Source organism: Passer domesticus, chromosome Z (assembly GCF_036417665.1).
Source record: "Passer domesticus isolate bPasDom1 chromosome Z, bPasDom1.hap1, whole genome shotgun sequence".
NCBI lineage: Eukaryota > Metazoa > Chordata > Aves > Passeriformes > Passeridae > Passer > Passer domesticus.
In genome coordinates, this window is record NC_087512.1 from 83,865,514 (window position 1) to 83,889,352 (window position 23,839).

Sequence of the window (23,839 nt, forward strand, 5' to 3'; positions counted from 1 at the left end):
GATGGCAATGGGATTTTGTCCAATGGCACACAGAACATGGGACAGGTGAGAAAGACAGCGGGATCAGTGAGGATTTGCTCCTTACCGAGGTAGGACTCTGGTTCCAGTAAAAAGGTTCTTGTTCCACCATTTCAATTCCCATAATTCCAAAAGACCATATGTCCACTTTGGGGCCATATGGTTCACGTGTCACCACTTCAGGCGCCATCCACCAAGCAGTCCCTGCTAACAATCTCCGTGTATTCTTCTAAGGGGTGAGCTGAGTAGGGAGGCCAAAATCGGCTGAGGAGAAAGCAAAACAACTGTTGTTATTTTATTCTGTGCAATTAGGAAACTAAGCAATAGAATTCCCCAGTGGAAGTTTGAGAATGTGCTGTTGAATCTCCTGGACAACTGTGCCTACTCTGTTTTCTCAGGTCTTTAGCCAAGGATATATGGCATTGGTGACTTAAAAAATCCTCACATTTTTTTACACTACCTCCAGCAGCGGCTTTTGTTCGTTGGAAGCTTTAGACCTGTAGCTCCCTCCCTCTGGAAGGGACACACACAGAGCAACACCACTCTTGACTGCTTGTTCCTTGTCATGCCTCTGTACACATTGCAGCCATGTCACCAGCTCACAGGGAGTGTCCCTGCACTGCCACCAGCACCATTTCTGGGGAGCTGGCAGTCACTCCAAGCAGCCCCACACCCACATCCCTGGAATGTTGCACCTGACCAAGAATACACTGACCCAGCTTGACAGAGCCGTCGGTTCTGAGAAGGATGTTGCTGCTCTTCACATCTCGGTGGATCACATGGTTGGAGTGAAGAAAATCCAGTCCTTGCAGGCACTGAGAGAGGAAACAGAAACAACATGGCAAAAACTAAGTGATGTGATTTTATTACAAAAGAAAGGACAGAAAGAATCAAAAAAGATTCCCTTTCCCCAGGGGAATGGGGGATAATGGCAGAACACAGCTTCCTTTGAGAGGAAGAGCTTGCTGCTGCAACACTTGCAGAGCAGGACCTTTCTAAGGAAAGGCGTGTCAGCCTTTGAAAGAGCAACAGCACCTGCTGTTGTAGACTGTCCCCTGCACCCCAGCCAGGATGACTGCTGCTGCAGGGGATGTGCTCAGAAGCAAACAGCGCTTTGGCTGCACTCCTATCCTTTTTAGCTGAGGACTGAGAGAAACGAGTCTCTCTCTCTTCCTTTGCTGTTCCTTTCAAATCCTGCCAGCAGCACCTTTGCTCTTACAGACAAGGAATGCAGTGAAGACAGGCAAAAGTTTAGAAAGCAAGATGGAGAAGAGCAAATACATGAGGCAGAGCAAGAACACAACAGCAGGAGATAAGAGTACAAGAACTGAGTTCAGTGAGTGCAGGGGCACTGGCAGCCATTTCACCTGAGATGTTTCTACTTGCCCACAGCATAGCAGCAACACACAAACAAAGCTTGGCACATAAAACCTCTCCTGTTCTGAGCCCCTGTTTCCCAGACAATCCTGCCCAAGCCCTCGGCAGCACAGATGGGATTGCTGACCTCCCGACTGATGGCTGCCATCTCCTCTTCAGACAGGTAGCTCTTGCTGATGACATTGCTCAGGGTGCCTCCATCCATGTACTCCATAACCAGCCAGAATTCCTCACCCAGAAGGTAGCTGAAAGAAGGAAACAAGGGCGTGGAGATAAACATGCATGGCTACGTTGATATTTTCTTTCCAGGTTTCTTGTTTCCAAGTGCCTTTGTGACCAGGACAGAATCAAAGGAATAGACATTCCCTCTAGGCTGTGCATTGTTTGCAGTCTCTGCAGTCTCAAGGAGTAAGGCACAGCTGTGAAAAAGGACATGGCTTAGATGGCCTGCAAGCAAAAAGTGCACTTTAGTAACAGCCCAGATAAAAAACCTGTCAGGCATGGTGCTTCTGGAAATAAGCACCTAGTCTTCCTGGCATACATAGCAATGGCAAAGAGGGGAAAGGATCTAAGGGAAATCCACTTTAGGATGGATCAGCATTGAAGAAACTTTAAAAAATCAATCCTGAAAAACTGTGGAGGCAGTGAACTTCAAGGGTATTGACTTAGTAAGATACAGCCGATCCAGCTGATCCAGATTTTGAATAATTTTTAAACTATGTGTGCCTAGGAAGACTCATGCAAACATGATGCCATCTCTTCTCATCCATTGGAGATGAGTAGAGAAATATTCATAAATAATAATTAACAGCTCTACTTTCTGACACTGACCAAAGTGAGTTTTTAACCTCTCATGTTTGCTCTATGTAAATGCACATTCGTGGAATAAGACCATGACCTGTCACATGTCTAAAGAATTCACAACACCATCCTCACCCTTTCTATCATTTCATCATTTCAGGGCACATGGGATAGAAGAGGAAAAGAAATGAAATGTGACCATGGCAGTGACTTAATGGGGGGAGTTCTGGGGCACTGATGTGCAAGGAACTCCAGATGAAATCAGCACCTTGGGCAGGAGTCCTCCTCAAGCATGAAATGCATCTCCTGGACTATCTGTGGCCTTAGTTTCCCCAGGAAAAGGACAATATCTTGGTACTCTGAAATTCCAGCTGCTGCCTGTATATATTTAGACTGGTACAAGTCCAATTCCAAATAAAATTGAATATAACTGCACAGTTTAAGAGGCACTTCCTCAAGCAAGGAAAAACATCCCTCCCAATAAAAAGAAAAATTCCTGATGAACAAACATCCATCTTTTTCCATGTGGACTGTAAAGCACCAAAGCATGTCAGTGGACACCCTCCATGTGCACAGGTTTGAAGAGAGATCTCTGCCCCCTGAGGCAGAGCCACGTGGTGGTTGCACGCAGCATCCTTGCCTCACACCAGCCAAGCCTCAAACCAGGAGAAATTAGTTCCAAGTGAAGAAAGAACTGCTTGGGCTGATGACTCTCAGGGATGACAACAGCCAGAGGCAAGAGGGGATGATGGCACAGCATGGCCCACGTGGTGATGGGTCCTGGGCTCTCCAGAGTCATGACAGGGCTCCTCTGGCCCTCGTACCCCACTCTGCAGGGACAGCAACTCCAGCTCCTTCCTGAGATCACTGCCACCAGGGGCCAAAGCCACCCCCAGCTGTGCCGGTGTCCCCAGAGCAGGACCAGCCCCAGGAGGAGGCAGGTCCCTCTGTCCAGGGCACCAGCCCCAGACCCTCTGCTCCCACCCACGGCGGGCGCTGCTCACCTGGGCGGCCCCGGCGGGCCCTAAAGAGAAAGGCCCCAGACCCTGAGGAGTCTCCCCACCCCTGCCAGAGGCCCCCCTGCCAGTAGCACCAGCAAGGCTCCTTCAGACCCTTATTTTAGAGAAAAGAAATTGTTGTTGTTTCCCCCACAGAGTCTCTGGGCTCTGCTTCCTCAGCCTTCCCCTTGTGCCCCACCACGGGTGGCACCCATGTCCTGTGGGGCACAGCCTTAGGCCCAGGGCCGTGGGCGCAGCACCTTTTCCCACAGGAAATCCAAGGCTCCAGTCTCTCTGCATCTCTCTGCATCACATCTTGTTGTTGTGGTGTGTTTTCATTTTCTTTATTTGCTATATTTTATTGCTTGATTTGTGTTTTTTTTATTCCGTGTTTTTCTCCCCGCCTTTGGAGTAGCACAGGTTCCCCATTTTGTATCTTATGTTGCTAAATTTAGACTCGCTCCCTCATTGTTATTCAGCTTGGTTAACTGTCTTCTTGTTTGTTGCAGGCCACTCCCTGCCAAATCCTCAATCCCTCTTGTCCCTACTCTTTTTCCCCCAACACCTTCCCTGCTCCTTCCCTCCTCAGATGTCAATCCTTCCCTAAGCCTGCCTTTTTCTCCAGAACCTTCCTTGTCAGTTCTCTATCCTTTGAAACCCCATTGGTTTACTTAAGCCTTTCCCCTCTCTTAAGATCCTCTATTGGTTTACAGATTGTATTTCCCCACCTTGTGTTCCACCCTCAGTTCTCTCCATTGGTTAACAATTGTATTCTCCCCCAAGACCATCCCTGTTTATGTTATTGCCTGCCCTTGGGTCAGGGTCTTGGGACCTTGGACTTGGGGAGTTTACCATCAAATAAAGCTACGCCTGTTCCGACTCCAGGACTCGTGCTGCTGCCTCTTTTTTCATCTGCGCCGAACCTCTGCTGGCAGCTGGAATTCTGCGGGGTCTGCCAGGGGGATCTGTCACACCCCTGTTCTCTCTGTCGCTGGGCTGGGGACACATAGCCTCTACACCGCAACATCTTGTCCCTCAAGAGAGTCAACAGCCCCTCCCAGTTTGAGATCAGCAGCAGCCTTGAATTGGGGCATCCAAATCTTTGAAAAATCCCAACCTTCTCCTCCAGCCGAGCTTCCAGCTGTCCCTCACTTGGTCAGTTCCCATGAGGTGTCCCACAACAGCACAGGGAGGCCCACAAGACCCTGCTGGCAGCCTGGCTGCCCTGATTCAGACACATTTTCCTTTCTTCCCACAGTTCGGCAGCTTGAACAATGGTAAGGGGCCCTTGTTTGGTCAGCAGTGAAGTGTGCGACTGTACCTTGCTGGCACAGTGCCCTTCCCAGGCTTCAGAATTCAGGTGGGGAGGACAACTCAGCACAGGCAGGAGGAGAAAAGTTGAGCTGCACCCCTGGGGCACCATTTGTGTATTTGCAGATTTCCTTTCTTCAGGGGCCTACATGCTGTCCTTGTCACCTCAGGGGTGACAGCTGCCAGCATGGAGGCCTGGCCTTGTCATTGTGCAAATGAAAGAACTGCTGCCAAAACAAAAGGCAGAGAGAATTCCTTCCTGGGTTTGGAGCCCCCTGGACAGGACCCATTCTACTGAGCAAGCAAGGCTGAACAGCCCCACAGCCCTAAACACAGGTGCAAAGTGTCCTTGTGCCCATCACCCTCGATCCAGCAGGGCTGCAGAGAGGACAAACTCTGAGCTTTAAACCAAAACGGATAAAACCTTGTACAGGGCCTGACCTGGAAGGCCTGGATGTGATGGCCTCTCCCAGGGAGAGAGACCAGAGGCCCTGTGAGTAGAGACCAGGACTGTTCCCAGGAAGCCATGGCAAGGTGCCAGGAGCAGGCATTAGAGACAGGGCCAGGGAGATGTGATGCAGGTGGCTGAGGAAGAGCATCATGGAAATGTAGAGATTGAAACTAGGAAACAGGATTTCCTTTGTTCTCTGACAACATGGGCCTGCACGGATGGAAGGCCTGCTGTGTCATCACAGTGTTAGAAATGAACTTTTAGATACACTTAAATGGAGAGACAAAGAAGTGGAGGCAAAAGAAATCTGTTTATTAGTAACAATTCACCTGAGTTGCAGGTATGCCTTCTTTCCCTCAAGAGCCAAACACACACACTCTCCAAAAAAGGACTACATTTTATCCCCTTTCTTGGCCAGGGACAATCCCTGTCCCCTTTCCCATTGCCTGGGTACTTGGGAATTTCTATTCTCTCCTCACCACCTACTTTTCTGTCCCCACTCCTCTGATCCCCCTTCCTTTTTGGTCAGGTCTTTAACCTGGCTGCTTTCCCAGCTGACAGCAACACCCAACAAATTAACTGGAGCAAATCCAACCCAGAAGTAACAACACACAGAACCAAAAACTTTCATTTTTTTACCTAATAACCTTTTGGTTATTAGGTAAAAAAATATTACCTCATCGCTGACAACAGGGTAGAGGACTCTGATGTCACCAAGCTGTAGATGGTGACATCAGGCATTGCTGGATTGTGACCTCACCTTCTCTCCCTGCTTATCTTGGGGTTCCAAGGAGTTTCAATGCCTTTTGTGCTGTCACAGGGGTTGGAGGCTGGTGTCAGAGAGCAGTGGGCTGTGACATCACAGGGGGATGCATTGTGACATTGTGCCCCTCAATTCCAAGGAATACTTTTGAAAACTACCTCCCAAAGTGAATCTTTCTCCAAGCAGATGGACTGGCAAAACCCCTCATGTGATAAGACAGATTTGTACTCTCACAAATTTGTTTTTCCTCCTAAGACCTCTGAAAACCTCTATTTTTTCGGATTTTCTTTCTTCTTTAGAATCTGTGAGCAGAAGACAGGAATATTTTTGCCGGTTGGAAAAATGCCATAGTAATGTGCTGTTGATTAGGCATGCTCTTGTCCTTACCACAAAAAAAAGACACTGAACAAACTGAAGCACCAGGGATTTTGTGAGAGCAGATAGGAGAGACAAAATCTGTTTCATTCTTTAAGTTGTCTGGAATAATTCTGCAAGTTTGCAAAGTGCACAGAGATGCAGTCACTACAATGAGGCCATTACTCTCATCTGGCATCCCTAAGCCTTTGCCTCAGTTTTCAGACAGTTCCTAAGTGAGGGATACATGCAAGATTTGTCTAATTAGTAAAGGTAAAGATTCACTTAGAGTTTGATGTGTGGGGATATCTGCCATTCCAGAAGGCATGCTGAGACCAATTTCTTTGGTTTCATTCCCTCACAGAAAAAAAAAAAAAAAAAGAAAAAAGAAAAAAAAAAAAAAAAAGAAAAAAAAAAAAAAGATGAGGCTCTTTTCTTTCTGTGCTACGCTGTGGCAACTCTGCCCTCTCAGCCTTTGCCTTGAGCCCTTTGGTTCTTTTCCCTGAGCCTTGATCCCCATCCTCAGCCAAGGGCTCCTGGAGCCCTTTCCAGGGCTGCAGGAAAAGCTCCCTCAGCCATGACCACGGAAGAGCTTCTGGAAGAGTTTATCGTCTCTTGCTGTCTCTTAGTCAGAACTGGTATGGATCAACTTGAAGTTGGAGAGGAACAAATTTTCAGGGACTATTCCTCTTCAAATTTGTTTTGTTCTAACCCAGAAGGAAGACAAAGAGGAGGTTCTCTGCTGGTGCTAAGTTATGCTTGCAATTAGTGTAATAGTAGTCATTAAGTTGGGGGAAGCAACAAGTGCCGTTCAGCGAGCATTTAACAAAATACAAGTTAGGACCCAGCCCAAAAGATCCTGGAGTTGATGCAGTTTCACAGGTTGGTTTTGCCCAGGAAGTTTGTCTTGTTTGCTGTTTCTAGGAACACCTCTACTTCCCTGCTGAAGATCAGCAGAACCAGTCTGGGAGCAGGACAGCTGCCTGCAGTTTTAAATTGAGATGTGATGATCGTTTTTCACTTAGGCTCTGTCACCTTTGGCTTAGATACAAGAGGCTTTCCTTCCTTTTCATAATGGGTATGTAGTGGGCCAAATTTTCTCTTTCCTTTTTATAGAAATCCTCCTAGAGTTGAGATGGAGCTGGGCGAGAGCCAATTTTGAATTGCCACCATAGTTGCTTCTATTGACAATTTACTAATGGTTGTGCCTTGTCTGCATTCTCATCACAAGTGACATGTTGAGAGACCAAATATGAGTCAAAGAACTATATTTTATTTTTTTAATGCAAAAAAAAACCCAAACAAGTGGTGTAGGAAAACTCCTATGGATGTCTAATTTTTCTCAACATAAACTTCTACGTATTTGAAATCATGTTAACCTTCCCAGCTTTGCCTTGGGAGGTTCTAGAATTATTATGATCTGCCTACATTTTTCAGATTTCATAATAAGGAACTAAAGAATCCTAAGAGAAAACAAAAAATGTCCCATGAGGAATGGTTCCCTTCACCTTCCCCAACTCCTTTTTGCCTGCAATGCTGTCACCGCAGCAGCAGTGCCATCGCGGCAGTGAGTCTGAGAGGTGGCAGCTCTCTGGCCCACACGGTGCTGCTGGCAGAGCCAGCTGCTGCCTACTCAAGGCTCAGGCGGGCCCCTGAGCTGCCGAGCTGCACGGCCAGAGCCATCTCGATGCTGCAGTGCAGGCCAGCGGCGCCGCTCAGCCGGAAGCTGCAGGACTTGCCGGAGGGCAGCGCCGTGAGCTGGCAGTGGCGCGACTGCGGCAGAAGCGGCCAGGCCACCAGCACCAACATCTGCACCCAGCGGGTGACTTTCTGCAGGTCCAAGTAGGAGCCCGTGCAGAGGGTGTCCAGCAGGTACCACTCCTGATCCGTGGGCAGCTGGCCACCAGCGGCGTGCAGGAAGCACGTGTGCCCCAGCAGCTGCTCCCCGGAGCACAGGCACTCCAGCGCCACACGGATGCGCCTGGCTGGCGGCCACTTGCTGCTCTTCGGGCTGAAGGAGTGGCCGGGGGGTGGCCGCAGGATGACCAGCGTGCGGTAGGTGCTGCTGCTCTCCTGGATGCTGCAGGCTGCAGGGCTGGTGTCCGTCCCGGCAGCTGGGTGCAGCTCCGGCATGAAGCTCCTCTTGGAGAGCACTCGGCACACACCGAGGAGCTCGTCCACCAGCTCCTGCAGCACCTTCGTGCTGGGCAGGCCCTGCTGCAGAATCACAGAATCACAGTACAGCTGGGCTTGGCAGTGACCTTTAGGGACTACCCAGTGTGATCCCACAGCAATGAGCAGGGACATTCCAATGACATCAGGTTGCTCACAGCCCCCTCCAGCCTTATCCCAGATGTGCCCATTGGTGATGGCTTGGGCACAGCCAAAATGCTGCTACCCCTGTCTGCACCCTTGTCCTTCTCACACTCACTCACCTTCTCCTTGCTGCTGAACATCAACCTCACAATATTCGTCTTGCTGCTGGATTCCTCCTGTGTGCTGTGTCTGGCAGAGCCACACTTCCATCTCATGACCAGCCAGAAGGCCAGAGGGAGCAGAGGCAACCACAGCAGCTGTCATAGACAAAGGAAAAAGCTTTCCATGATGGAATTGTTGCCATCAATCTCCTGCAGGAGCCGAGTCATTTCCTGCAGCAGATACTCCTCGCGCTCTTGCATCCTTTGAGCTTCATTCTTTTCAATTGCTGGATTCCCCTTCTGCCCAGCTATGGTCAGCCAAGGCAGCCACAGCAGCTGTCGTACAGAAAGGAGCAGATTTTCCATGATGGAATTGTTGTCATCCACCTCCTGCAGGAGTCGAGTCATCTCCTGATGAAAAAATTCCTCGCGCTCCCGCATCCGCCTGACCGCGTCCTTATCGATTTTCATGTCCGCTTTCAACCCACTGGGGGTGAATAACAGGGCCAGGATGAAGGCCAGTGTTGGAGACATGGCCTGGTGGGAGAAAGGGGGCTCAGCATGTCTGGCTGGGAGGGACCAGCCCCCTGGTGACACCTGCAATGTCCCCAGAGCCTCTCTGGGCACCTGCCACATTGAGAGCCCCAAGCCCCACTTCCCTCAGCCCTGGGGACAGTGCCCTGCCCTGAGGGTCCCAGCTCTCACTCTGGCTTTAAATCCCCAGGGTATCTTTCCCAGCTCCCATCCAGCCCAGCATTTTCCCTGCATGTGCACTCACTGACTGCCAGAATCCAACTGCCCAGAGCTGCTCCTGACACAGAGGTCAGCGTGACCTCTCCTCTCTGATGTCACAGCCAGCAGAACCATGTCACTCAGCTGCCAAGCTGGCCGTGCCCCTGCTCACAGCTCCCACTGTGACCCAAGCCCTGGCATGTCCCAGCCCCCAGAGCCACACCTGGCAGGCCACGAGCCCCAGCCTTTGTCCCCACTGCCAGCCTCAGCGGCTCTTGGCCATCCTCACCCTGAGTGCAAAGCCAGCCCCAGGAGCCCCCCAGGGCACTCTGGATCCAGGCTGAGACACCCTCAAGCCATCACTGAAAGGGACATGGATGGGGACTGCAGCTGGATCTTCCAGTGCTCACCACCCCTGACTGTGCTCCAGGTGAACCCAAACCTCAGCAGCTGCACATTGAGCACATTGACCTTTCTTGCCCATCCTGGAACGTGGTGTTCCCACATCATACACGAGCCCTTTGCAGGGAGTGACCAGCTCCCAGCTGATGTGCTACTCTGGCCTTACTTTCTGTTTCCCAGCAATGAACTTAATGGATCCACTCATGAGAATCCAAGCACATCATTTGCTTCTCAGGAGCTATTAAGGAAAAAACCTCCACTCATTACTAGTTTTTGCACTGAGAAGGAGGTGCTGACAAGCATAAGGCACAGAGAGAGTCCTGATATAAGAATTCCAGAGCCATAGGGTTCCACACGTTGCTGTTCCCAGCTGTTTTGCTCATTTTTTTTAGCCATTTCTGGATGGGGGTTGCTGCTGACAGGGTAGGAAAATTTGGAGAAACGAGGGTGCAGCAGACAACCAAAACCAAGAGGGAAGACACTTAGAAATAGAGAGCACAAGAGAAGAACTTGGAGATGGCTCAATAGAAAATGCCAGCAGCAGTGCCTGGAGCCCAGAGCTGCTCACTGCCACCACAGGGGCTCCTCAGTGCCTTGCTGGTTTGTGTCTGATCCCTGCTGGGCTCCCTCTGCCCCTCCAGCAGACACAGCCCTGCCTGCAAAGGGCTCCGTGCTCTGGTGTTCTCAGCTTGCTGCAGGCTACATTCTTAGCAGCACTGAAAGAAGAGGTGAAACAAAGAGCCCTTTTCTGTGCTGCCTGCAGCTTGGAGTGCCCGGAGCCTGGGCCCGTGAAGAGCTGCTCCTGGCGCTGGCTGTGCTCAGCCCGCTGTGCCAAGTGAAATAAATGGGCAGGAGATCTTTCTCCTTTTTTAATGCCTTTATTAAGAAGAATCAGCTCAGGTGGGGAGAAATCGACAGGTTGCGCCCACACCGCCGTTGCTCCCAGGCGTGGCACGGAGAAGGAGGATGATGCAGCTTTGTCCACTGGTCTGCAGACAGAGCTGGGGACTCTGTCCTCACGGGAGAGTTGTGGAGTCCTTACTTGTTTGTTTAACACTCCAGGATGTCTTCTTAATCAGTATCTTTTCAGGTTAGGGTGAGAAGCAAAAAGGTTCAAGCAGGTATCGGACTATGATCCCATCCTTAGACATTACTTCAGTCACTTTTTGGCTTGTGATTTTAGGGGTTCTTCTTGTAAAAACTGTAAAACTGTAAAAAAGCCAGGGTGCAATGCGTTTCTCATTTGCATGTTGGCTCTGGTGTCACTGGCCATTCTCTTTACCCTGGAGGGTTTCTCTTGGTGTCTTCTTGGCAAGCGGCCAGCATCAGGGAAACAATAGTTAATTACCGGCCATTAACGGGTGATTAAAGACTTTTTCTTTGCCAGCACACCCAAAGAAGTCTGACCTGGTTTGACTTGTTTTTTTTTTTTAACTCTGAAACTTAAAAAGAATACAACTTTCTATTCATAACACCAAGCAGCCGCGGCCATGGAGACACAGGCGGGAGCTCTGCCCGAGGCCGGCAGCGGCCAGGCCCAGCTCGCAGCTGCGAGGACGCTGGCAGCCTGTGCCTGAGCCAAGGCCGTGGCGGGGGGTTTGCGGACAGGGCTTTTGCGAGCCGGCCGGAATGTGCCACCTCCCGTGTGGGCCCGGCTGCGGCAGAGGCAGCGGGAGCGCGGTGGGGCCGGCAGCGGCGGGCAGAGGCCGCGGAGAGCAGCAGCCCGGCCAGGCCCGCTGCGGAGTGACAGGGAGCTCCCGGGCAGCCCTCGGCCGTGTCTGTGCCCGCCGGGCAGGAGCCGCGGCAGGAGCCGGCCATAGCGGCAGCTCGCCGTGCCCGGGGCCGCGGCCGCAGCTCTCCCCGCCCGGCCGCAGCAGCAGCCGCTCGCCTCTGAGGCTCCGGCGCTTCCTGAAGAGGTCGGGCCCGGCCCCCGGGACGCGCTGGAGCCCTGCGGCGAGAGGAGCCGCCGGCGCCGCAAACGGCAGCGCCGATGGCACGGCCTGAGGAGGAGCAGATGAGGCTCTTGCTGGGCCACGCTGTGGCAGCTCTGCCCTCTCGCCTTCGCCTTGAGCCCTTTGCTGCTTTTCCCTGAGCCCTGATCCCCGTCCTTGGCCAAGGCCCCCGGAGCCCTTTCCTGGTCTCCAGGGAAAGCTCCCTCAGTCACAGAATCACAGAATCACTGGGCTGGAAGACACTTGCAAGATCATGGAGTCCAACCCATGCCCTAACAGCTCAACTAAACCATGGCACCTAGTGCCATATCCAGTCTTGTCTTAAACACTTGCAGGGATGGTGACTCCACCAGCTGCCTGGAGGGGTCTGTCCCAGGAAGAACCAAGATAGCACTGGGGCCTTCTACTCCCTGGTGCTTGGAGCTCTGGAAGTTTGTCTTTCTGCTTAGGGAAAGGCCATGGAGAAGTACTGGGAAAACTACTCACTAATAGAATAGGCTATAGAGCTACAAATATATGTGCAAAGAATACAGAAAACATAGAAAAGAAAAATTACAAAACCCAAACAGCATCAGCGAGGTCTTGGGCATGAACACATAGATTCAGATGGTCTTCTCAGCCCTATTTCTGTGTATTTATAAGAACCAAAGGAATCCTGCTGGAGCCTGTGGGGACATGGGTTTGGGAGGTACAAGTTCATTCAATTTTTTCTCCTTGGGGCAGCTCCTGTTGCTAACGTCAGCTGAGCCTGTCTCCAGCCTGATGCCTCTGATGGTTGCAGGCAGAAGACAATGACACTTCCAGGGACATGACTTTCTCCAGTGCTAGCTGTGAGTCAGAATAAAAACTCCAGAAATCACAACACCACTGGAAAATTCCCTATTTTTCATTCTGTAAAAAAGCTCTGTATCCACTTCTGAATTGTCAGTTGTTTGTTAAGGATGGGAAGTTCTCGTTTATTATTTTTTAATGTGGTGTGGAATTGGGTAAGCGTCTCCTTCCTTCACAAACTCCAGCCCAAGTTGCCTTTGAAATATGGCCCACTGTCAGTTTTTGCACAGCCATGGTACTTCTGGATGAGAAAGCAAGGGCAATGGTATTTGCAGCCAAAAGCCAACAAAGCCTGGGACAGCCAAAGCATCCTGTGGAGATCCAGGCCTCCAGCTGTTACTAGAAATCAGCAGAGTTCCAGCCAAATGGTTCTGTGTCACTAAGTGCAATCTCTTTGCCTGGATCAGAGCCTTGCTCAACAGAAAAAGCAGAAAGATCAACAAGGATGCTCCCAAAGGCCCATGACATTGTTTTTACTTTGCTCATCTTGTTTAAGTTTGCAATAAACATTGTGCTGATGACGGGGGAAAAAAAAAGAAAAGAGGTTTATGACAGGTCCATGACATTCCACAAGAGGAATCACTGGTGTGCATTTCATAGACCTGTCTCAATCCTATTAAAGAATTGTAGCCCTGATTTAAAACAGACAGGTATGAAACAACCTTTGAGAGACAGAAGCTAAAATGGCTGCTGGGTTTTTTTTAAGAATGCAGAAAATTACCCAAAGGGTGTTGTTTTGTGACATTTTAAAATACACTACATAAAAATTACCAACTTCAATAAATTAAGAGTTAAAAAAGAAGTACTTTGGTATATGAATAATTAGAAACACAAAATTATGGAGATGAGAATGCATGTTTTCATAAAAACAATGAAATTACAGACAAAAAAACACAGGACTGTTGACTTTTACCTCTCCTCCTGTGGTATTGTTGAGTGCTCTAACCACATCTCCAAAAGACCTAGAAACAAAACAGAGGCAGAGAAAGGAGAAGCTGTTTAGCTCTTGGAGTGAAAGCCAGCCCACACAGCAGATGTCTCCTGTAAATGCCCAAAACCTGCAGGATGCAGGAGGGCTCTGCCAGAAGGCAGATGATGCATTTTCCTCTCAAGTGCACGGGCACTGGGCCTGTTCCTGAAGCACTGGGGTTCACTGCCTCAGCTCCTAAAGGGAGGTTGTTCTTTCATCTTGGGTTTCAGTTCCTAAACTGTGTGGTTCCTCTCCTGACCACAGAGTATTTCCTTCCGCAAACCATCTGGAAGAAATGTTCCTGAGAACTGTTACCTGACAGCTTTCATAGCGAGTAGGTTGCTCTTTCAGGCAAGCGAGATTATTCTTTCTTAATTAGTGTGTCGGTATGATTTTCAGACATACAAAAATGCTAAAGAAATTAATACAGAGCTGTCCCACACTTGAGAGACAAGGAGATCTTCCAGGTTCTGTTCCTTGATGCAGGCAAGACCTCGGCAGCATGGAGATCTCTCTGACAAAGCCTTCTGAGCACACTCCCAAATTCTGAGCAGCACTGAGAGATGGGACAATCTATCCCCAGGGTGTGAACGTATTTCCATCTGGCCTGACTTCATGCTGGATAGACATTCCACCAGAAAAACTCCTGGCCCATGGCTGTGCAGAAGTAACTGCAGTTGGACTCACCCGCTGCCAATGTGTTCCAGTTCTGTGTATTTCATGACGGGATTTTCCACATTCACCATTCTCCCTGAGGGAAACAAAATGCAAGATGCTCACTTTAAAGCAGAGATGCCAGCTTCCAGGAGATACAGAAGGCAGCCCCACTGTCTGGGGCTCTGAGTCCTTTGTGGTCAGCTGGGTAACAATAATAATGACCACAATAGCAAAAAACACCAAACCAAACCAAACTAAAAAAATCACTAAAAATAAGCAAAATAAAACAACAACAAACCTTCCCCCACCCCCCGCCAAAAAAAAGAAATCCTCAACCAAAACAAAAAAACTTCAAAACCAGTGAATTTGTGTGAGGTTTATTTGCTCTGATGGCTAGTTGGAAGTCAGGAGTCTACGGAGAATCTAGGAAGCTAAAGATTCTGTTCAGTTCGGCCACTGGCACACAGGACTTGTCCAGATGATTTGCTAGCTCTCAGCCTTCATCTGGTTCAAGAACAATCGCTGCTTCAGCCTTCAGCAGAGAGGGAAGCTCAGGCAAAGCCAAGTCAGTCCAAGCTGCCCTCAGAGGCAGCAGGAACACCCAGAGTGCTCTCTTAATGCCTCGGAGCACAGCACTTCCTCTGGGGAGTCCTGAATGTCCCCAGTGGGACACCAAAGTCAGGAGGAGCATTTGGTACAGCTCTGCTGACACCTGCACAGAGTGCACTGTCCCTCAGGCAAGAAATACACCAGACATACCCACAATCTCCAGGTACCCCTTCTCAATCTCCGGTTTTGGAGCAGCCATGCTGCTGTCAGAACTGGTGATGAACGAACCGTTGGAATTTGACTTCCAAGATTCAACAGTATATCTTCCTCCAGGTAATGCTGCTGCAGCAGCAGGTTTAATGCCAGAGCCCATGGTGTGCTGAACCTGTCGCACTTCTGGTGGGGACAGTTCCTGTGCCTCACACCAACCTTGGGGCCCTTCATTGCCCATTGTTTGCTGGAAGTCTTTGCAGGCTGCCAGGTGAGATGTCGACACTTGCACCTCAAGTCAAAGAGAACAAAGCAGTCAGAGACTACAGCTTGTCCCTGTCAGCCAGGAGTCATTGACTGTGAAGAAAGGGAAAGAACTGATTTTCAAGGGACACAGACAGGGATTCAGTCCTCCATCTGGGTCACCATGTTCCACTGTAAAGAAACAGGGAGAGCAGCAACAGGCCAGCAGGAATCAATTTGGATGACTGCTGGCCAAAAGGCCAAAGGACAAGTCCCACTGTCCAGGGCAGCAGCTGAGATTCAGCACAGCAGGAAATGTCCTTCAGAGTGACTGTGATCCACACTAGAGCAGGATGGCACTCAGAGGCACGGCCCCACTCCCTGCTGCTCTGCAGTGGCGTCATGGTTTGGCCAGGAAGCGTGTTTCTGGAAAAGTTGTGGTCAAACTAATCAGTGGCCAGATTTGAAATTTGCACCTGTGGTGGCCACTGAGGATTTGGATACGCCTCTGAGAACACACAGGGGTTCAAAGCAGAAGATTCCCAGAGAACTTCCTTATTTGGATCTGGCGGTGAGTGGAGTCTGACCTCTCGCCTGCCCAGCTGCGTCTGGGTGGGGGAGGGGGAGGCCATGTGGCCTGTGGGGAGGGAGGGTGGAGGAGCCCTGCAAGGTGCAGGGGTGGAGGAGATCTGGGATGTTGGGCAGCCCCCTCAGAAGAGAGTGATAGAGACTGTGCTGGCAGCACAGCCGGCCAGAAGTGGGGGATGTGGCGAGACAAGGTGCCCGGGAGCTGTGGGAGTTCTGGGCAGACAGAAGAGAAGATTTTAACCCCTTGGTAGAATAATGGAAACCTTACAAATACTGATCCTCCTGAATCAGAATGAGGAGAGAGAGATGATGGACTGACGAAATGGGCAAGTGTGAGGAAATTTGGAAGAGGTGAGAAGAATCCTAAGTGGGAAGAGATAATGGAGTGGCCTTGAGCTGGACTCTTTCTTGTATGACCATGGACAGACCCATGTTTTTTCCTGTGACCCAGAGACTGTATTTAGGGGGAGGCAATACCTTGGAGTCAAGAGTGAAGCAGTGGCGTGAACAGAGACGGCCGAGGAGGGTGTGGGATGCCCTCTGTCTCCGTGGAGAGGAAGATCTCTGTTCACGAGGCTCCTCGGCCTGGGGGGTGAAATTTGGGGGGATTGGTGTCCTGAAGTTGAGAGACTGCTGCTTTTTTGGAACTGGGTGGGGCATCCTTAAATGGGGAACCCTAAAAGCAGTCCTGGCCCACATGCAGTGGTGAGAGCACTGGACATGGGGGGGGAGAAATCACGAGGGCAGATGTTCTCTGAACAGTGCCACGAGTGACACGGAAACACAAGAGGTTTCAATTGTGTTTCTGGGGGAAGCCTATGGTGCAAGGGGGGACTCCTCTCTCCCTGATGGATTTGAGGGTTGATTATTTGAGGGGTGATGATGGACTGAAAGTTGATTATGTGAGAGATGGTGACAGGGTGGAAATCTGTGGTGTTCTTTCATTCTGTGGAGAAAATGGAGGGGGGAGGATAACAGAGCGACCACTCCCAGGAGAGACTCTGAATTTGTCATCCTTTTCAGATCGGTGAAAGAATGCTGTCATCCGATATTGTTCAATTTGTGTGCTGGGGGTGTTTTGCCTGTTAAATAAACAGGTTCTTTCCACTTCTCTCCAAGGAATCCTTCCTGTACCAGTAGGATCATTGCAGTGAGCTGGGCCCCGGCATATGCTGATCGCACACTGCTAGATGCTCTAGGGCAGCAGACAGAGGAAGGGGAGCAGGGAGATAAATCAGCAGCTATCCCAGTCACTCAGGCTGCAGCCAACACCCCAGGCTCGAAGCCAGCAGTTAAACCACACAATAAGCCTCAACCAATGGCTGCTGCTACTAGCACTAGAACTGGAAAGTGCACAGACAAGGCTGATCGACCAGTGGATGATGATGATGAGGATGGTGATGATGATGATGCAGGAGAAGGACCCTCAACACTTCCTGACATAAAGTCAGGCGCAAGATCAGAAGCCAATATTGAGTCCTTTTCCCTGAAGGACCTTTGTGGCCTAAGGAAGGATTACACCCAACGATCTGATGAATCCATAATTAGCTGGTTAGTCCGTCTTTGAGATGCTGCAGGCGAGGCTACAATTCTGGATGGCACTGAAGCGAGGCATTTGGGATCCCTGTCACAGGATCCTGTCATTAACCAAGGAATGATGAGGGCGGCTAACCCTCACAGCCTCTGGGCACATTTCTTGGACAGTGTAGCACAAAGACACCTGTGTGCAGATGATCTCTGTAAGTAGCAAACCCAGTGGAAGACCATAGAACAAGGGATCCAACACCTGAGAGAAAGACAGTGGCAGAGATTGTCTTCTCAGATGACATATCAACTAGGAATCCAGACCTGGTAGGTACCATGTACATCTGTGATGTGGCGAAAACTTGTACGACTTGGGCCACACAAATATGTTTCTGCTTTAGCAGTAATGAAGTGGGATGACAGGGATGAGACTGTGCTTGATATGGCAAAGAAGCTCTGAGCATATGCAGATGCTGTACAGGGTCCAACACATGCCAGAATGGCAGCAGTGGAAACACATCTGCAGAAATTAGAGGGCAAGATAGAGAAGAATAGTAAGAAACTCAGGGAGGAGATTAAGGAAGACCTTCTCCAAATCTGGGCAGTACAGATCAGAGGTTCTGGTATACAGATGTTCCCTAGATGAGGGAGAGAAGGTACACCCCATGAGCTGAGCTGTGGTTCTTCCTGCGTGATTGTGGAGAAAACATGAGGAGATGGGATGCAAAATCTACTGCTGCTCTGGCCCAACAGGTGTGTGAATTGAAGGAAGGCAAGACTCCAAGAGGAAGTTGCACCAAAAGGAAAGCAGCTCCAGTTGCCCATAGCTGAACTGCCAGGTATGATGATGATGACATGTCCAATCCCCTTGAAGGAACCTCCAAGATATATGCCCAAGGAAAGAAGGATAACCAGGCTTAAAGGGGCCCTCCTCTAGCCAGGTAGGGGCTAGAGAAAAACGTGATTTTTGGACTGTATGGATTCCATTGGCCTGGCACATCTGAACCACAAGAATATAAAGCTTTGGTTGACACTAGTGCGCAGTGCACGTTAATCCCATCAAGACATGTGGGGATAGAATCTGTCTCCATTTCTGGTGTGACAGGGGAATCACAGGATTTTACTTTGGTGGAAGCTGATGTGAGCCTACCTGGAAATGAGTGGAAGAATGTGACTATTATGACTGGCCCAGAGGCCCCATGTATGTTGGGCATAGATTACCTGCAAAGTGGGTATTTCAAAGACCCAAATGGACTCGGGGGCATTCAGGATAGTGGCTGTAGTGACACAGGGCATCCAGCAATTGAACCCCCTGCCTTGACTGTCTGAGAATCCATCTGCAATAGGACTTCTGAAGGGAAAAGAGCAACAGGTACCAAGCGCCACTTCAACAGTGTATCACCGACAGTACAGAACCACTCGAGGTGCTGTGGTTCCCATCCATAAAATGATTCGAGAGCTGGAGAGCCAAGGGGTGGTCAGCAAAACCCACTCGCCCTTCAACAGCCCCATCTGGCCTGTGCGTAAATCTGAAGGAGGATGGAGACTGACGGTGGACTACTGTGCATTGAATGAAGTGACTCCACCACTGAACACTGCCGTGCCAGACATGTTAGAGCTGCAGTACGAGCTTGAGCCCAAGGCAGTGAAGTGGTACGCCACTATCGATATTGCCAATGCATTTTTCTCCATTCCTCTGGCAGCAGAATGCAGGCCTCAGTTTGCCTTCACATGGAGGGGAGTGCAGTACACCTGGAAGCGACTGCCCCAGGGGTGGAAGCACAGTCCTACCATCTGCCATGGACTGATCCAGACTGCACTAAAAAAGAGTGAGGCTCCAGAACACCTACAGTATACTGATGGCATCATTGTGTGAGGGAACACAGCCGCAGAAGTGTTTGAGAAAGGAGAGAAAATCATCCAAATGCTTCTGGAAGCTGGTTTTACCACCAAAAGATCAAATTTAAGGGACCAGCTTGTGAGATTCAGTTCCTAGGCGTAAAATGGCAAGGTGGATGGTGTCAGATTCCTGTGGATGTCATCAACAAGATCACAGCTATGTCTCCACCAACCAAGAAGAGGGAAACACAAGCTTTCCTAGGTGCCATGGGCTTTTGGAGAATGCACATTCCTGAGTACAGTCAGATCGTGAGCCCTCTTTACCTGGTAACCTGCAAGAAGAATGACTTCCACTGGGGCCCTGAGCAGCAACAAGCTTTTGATCAGATTAAGCAGGAGAACGCTCATGTGGTAGCCCTTGGCCCAGTCTTGGCCCAGGACAGGACGGGATGAGAAGAACATATTCTATTCTGCAGCTGGGAACTGTGGCTTGTTCTGGAGCCTTTGGCAGAAGGTGCTTGGGGAGACTCGGGCTTGACCACTAGGATTTTGGAGTTGAAGCAAGGTTTGAAGCAAACTACACCCCAATAGAGAAAGAAATCTTGGCTGCCTATGAAAGAGTCCAGGCCACCTCAGAGGTGATTGGTACCGAAGCACAACTCCTCCTGGCACCCCGACTACCGGTGCTGGGGGGGATGTTCAAAGGCAAGGTTATATCCACCCACCATGCCACCGGTGCTACATGGAGCAAGTGGATTGTTCTTATCACACAGTGCGCCCAAATTGGTAAATTGAATCATGCTGGAAGTAAGTACAAATTGGCCCAAAGGTGAAAATTTTGGTGTCACAGATGAAGAAAAAGAACCAGTGACACGGCCTTAAGAAGCTGCACCATACAACCAACTGCCAGCAGAGGAAACACACTATGCTCTTTTCACTGACGGTTCCTGTTGCGTCGTAGGAATGAATCAGAAGTGGAAAGCAGCTGTATGGAGCCCCACACCACAGGTCGCAGAGGCCACTAAAGGAGAAGGTCGATCAAGCCAACTTGCTGAACTTAAAGCTGTTCAACTGGCCCTGGACATTGCAGAAAGAGAGAAGTGGCCAAAGCTCTATCTCTACAATGATTCATGGATGGTAGCCAATGCTCCATGAGGATGGCTGGAGAGGTGGAAGGAGGCTAACTGGCAGCATAGAGGAAAACCAGTTTGGGCTGCTGAAGAGTGGAAAGACATTGCTACCAGGGTAGGGAGGATACCTGTGAAAGTTCATCAGGTAGATGCCCATTGCTGGGGTCACCTGTCAGTTGTCTCTGCCCCAGCACGGGAAAAGGTGGTTCTGGGCAGGCCGTGCTCTCGAAGAAGGAGTCTGGACTCTTGCTTTTGGTCTTCAGTTGAGTTTATTGTTCCTTATCTACAAAGTTTTTCTGTCTGTCCAGCTGAGGTCTGATCAGCAAGACAGCCAAGGGCACTCTCTCCCGCCCACAGGGGGGTTGTCTCTTTTATAGTAAAAACTTCGTATAAGATATTTACCTTTAATTTCCAATACTTTTCGCCCTTGTTGGCAAGTGCACTTTCCCTATTAAGCAATCCACACATGCCAACATCATCCTGAACATAGATGCCAAGGAGAAGAAAGAAGAAGGACAGGGCACGCCCAAATTCCTCCATCTTGGGACTCCCGACCCATGTACAGAATTCCAAACCCCTCTGTACAACATATAAAACCCCCCTGTACAGTGCATTATAGTTCAAGTTTTATCAAGTGAATATCACCCCTCACCATTCAGGCCTGAAATTCTCTCATTTCCTCACATTCAGGTGTCTTTGGCTTCCTGCCAGGGTCTCCGAGCCCCTGCCAGGGCTTTGAGACATCCAGGGCATCCAGAGAGATGCTCTGGGTTCCGACAGCCCATATCCCCAAGAGTAGAGCTAATGAGGAGCACAAAAACAATGAGCAGGTAGACCAGGCTGCAAAGATAGGGGTGTCCAAGACAGACCTAGATTGGGAACACAAGGGAGAGTTATTCCTAGCTTGATGGGCCCATGATGCCTCAGGCCATCAGGGTAGAGATGTCACCTGTAAGTGGGCACGAGACCGAGGGGTGGATTTAACCATGGACAGTTATGTCTCAGGTTATCCACGACTGTGTGACGTGTGCTGCCATCAAACAGGGCAAGCGAGTGAAGCCCCTGTGGTATGGTGGGCGGTGGTCCAAGTATAAGTATGGGGAGGCCTGGCAGATTGACCACATCACACTGCCCCAGGCACACCAAAGCAAGTGCTGACCATGGTAGAAGCCACCACGGGATGGTTGGAAACCTACCCTGTGTCTCACGCTACTGCCCGTAACACCATCCTGGGCCTTGAAAAGCAGGTCCTGTGGAGGCATGGTACCCCTGAGAGGATTGAGTCAGACAATGGGACTCATTTCAAGAACAGTCTTATTAACACCTGGGCTAGGGAACATGGCACTGAGTGGGTGTACCATATCCTCTACCTTGCACCAGGTAGAGGTAGGCTGCAGGCAAAGTGGAGAGGTACAATGGACTATAAAAACCCAGTGGAAAGCCTTGGGTGGGGGATCTTTCAAAAACTGGGAGCAGCATTTAGCAAAGGTCACCTGGTTAGTTAATATCCGAGGTTCCAACAACTGAGCAGGTCCTGCCCAGTCTGAGTCCCTGGATATAACAGATGAAGTCCCAGTGGTAAATGTCAGAGATTTGTTAGGGAAGACGGTGTGGATCAATTCTGCCTCAAGTAGACAAACCCATTTGCGGGATTGTCTTTGATCAGGGACCAGGTTGCACATGGTGGATAATGCAGAGAGATGGAACAACACAATGTGTACCTCAGGGAGATCTGATTGTGGGGTGAAAATCATATGCAAATATCACTGTTTGCTGGATGTTACTGCCATTGTCTGTACATTAAACCATACAGATGTGAAACAGAAAAAAACGTGTAATTGTCAAGGGTCTGAGGAAGTGAAAGATGGAGTTTTGAGTCAGCAAAATGGAAGTGAGGAATCCTGCAGCTCTGTAGTCTGGGACCTGGATTGAGTGCTCCGGTGTGGTTACATGACAGGGGCACAATGGGGATTGCTTGTAATGTTTTGGGGGAAGCAGATGGAAGTTTTTACTTGAATAAAATGCATGAGGTTTGGTAGTAAGTTGACGATATGGGGATAAGGGGTGGAATGTCCTAGGGTGATGTTATGATGGTCAGAGATCAGAGGAGCTGGGAGGGGGTAGGCAGCATTTCTAATCACAACCACTTTAGCAGTGTCAGTGGGGTTGAGTCCAAGAGAAGAACTTGCTCCAGCAGAGATGCACAAAGAGTGAGGTTTCCAGTGCAATGCTCTGGGCCACATCACTTTCCGTAAGGACCTACACACTCCAGATTCCCCAAGAGTCTGGTTTATTGAAGCAACAAGACAGCAATCTCAGGATTGCTGCTGACTGGGGGCACTGGCTACCAAGTGTTGATGTGTGTAGCAACAGAGAGAACAGTAAAGACAGATTATAGTAGATGTATCTATCTATCTATCTGTCAGTCTGCCTGTCTGCCTTTGTAACATTTACATAATTGAATCTTCCTGGATCTGGTCCAATGATGTTGGAGGTGAAAAGCTCACCTAAAGCATCCCTTTCAGGAGAGGATTAGTGACACGGTCTGTCAACTGATTCTGAGCAGGCAGAGATGTTTCCCCCTTCAGACATGGGTTTTTTTCCCCTCAGAGCTGTTTTTCTCCTCCAGCCTCTTCTGTCCTGAAGTCCACAGTTTAAATTTCTGCCTGTCCTAGGAAAGTGGAACACTTCCATGGTTCGGTGGTGTTTGGTGACTTTGCTCATACAGGCATTACATGACACATTGGTATGAGTTTCATTTTAAAAAAGTTGGGGAAGAATGGGGGGTTTGTTTGTTCTGGGGGAAGGGAAGTGTCCAGGACTTGGTGGGGGCTGGAGGTGGAAAGTGAATGGACCAGGGCACTGACCAATCACTCGACGCCCTTGTGGCAGAGAGAATAGGGACAGGCGGTCGGAAGATTTCGGGCTGTCACGGAAACCTGATAGGGCCTCCCTCACCTGATTCCCCAGAGATAAGAGATAGCCGCAGGACAAAAGGCCAAGAATGTAACCCCCCCACTAACACGGCCTCCACCCAGTCCCCTTACTAACCATATAAGGTAAAAGTCAGACCCCGAAGGTAGGGGAAGGACCAAGGGTATATATACCGAGGAGAAAACCAATAAAGGGCCTTTGGACCGTCTATCACATTGATGTCTGCGTGTCCTTAGCCCGAGCGGCCAAAAGCATTGGGCCGTCGTGCTGCGTTTCCTTGGAACCAGGTCGTTACGCCTTGCCTGCAAGGCAACACGCCCTGGGGAAAGGATTGGTCCAAAATGAACATCAGTAAGGACCAATCAAAGCGCCCAAATTCCACCAATCGGTGCGCGGATCCAAAACCCACCAATCCTGGACCAGGGACTGTTATGAAAAGGGGGGCTGTGAGTTCTTCGGGGTGCTTTCGGGTTTATTCCTGTTCGTGTGTGGTTTGTTTGCGGAAGAACACAATGTGTGCTTAACATGTTGTTCTAGATTTTGAGCTGTTGTGTGTGGATTCTGAGCTTATCTCAGGTCCTCTGTCCTCTCTGGCTTGTTTTAATAAACGAGAGCCTTTTTCAACCACTTTCTGAAAATTGGCTCGTTCGATTTTTAACAACATGGTTTCCTTCACTGGCATCCCCAGGGGTGTGTAAATGCATTCATTAATGGGGTCTTATGAGAGTCTCTGTTACTGCTGGTCACAATTCTCAGCTGACAAAAGACAGGAGAAGAAACACCTTGGT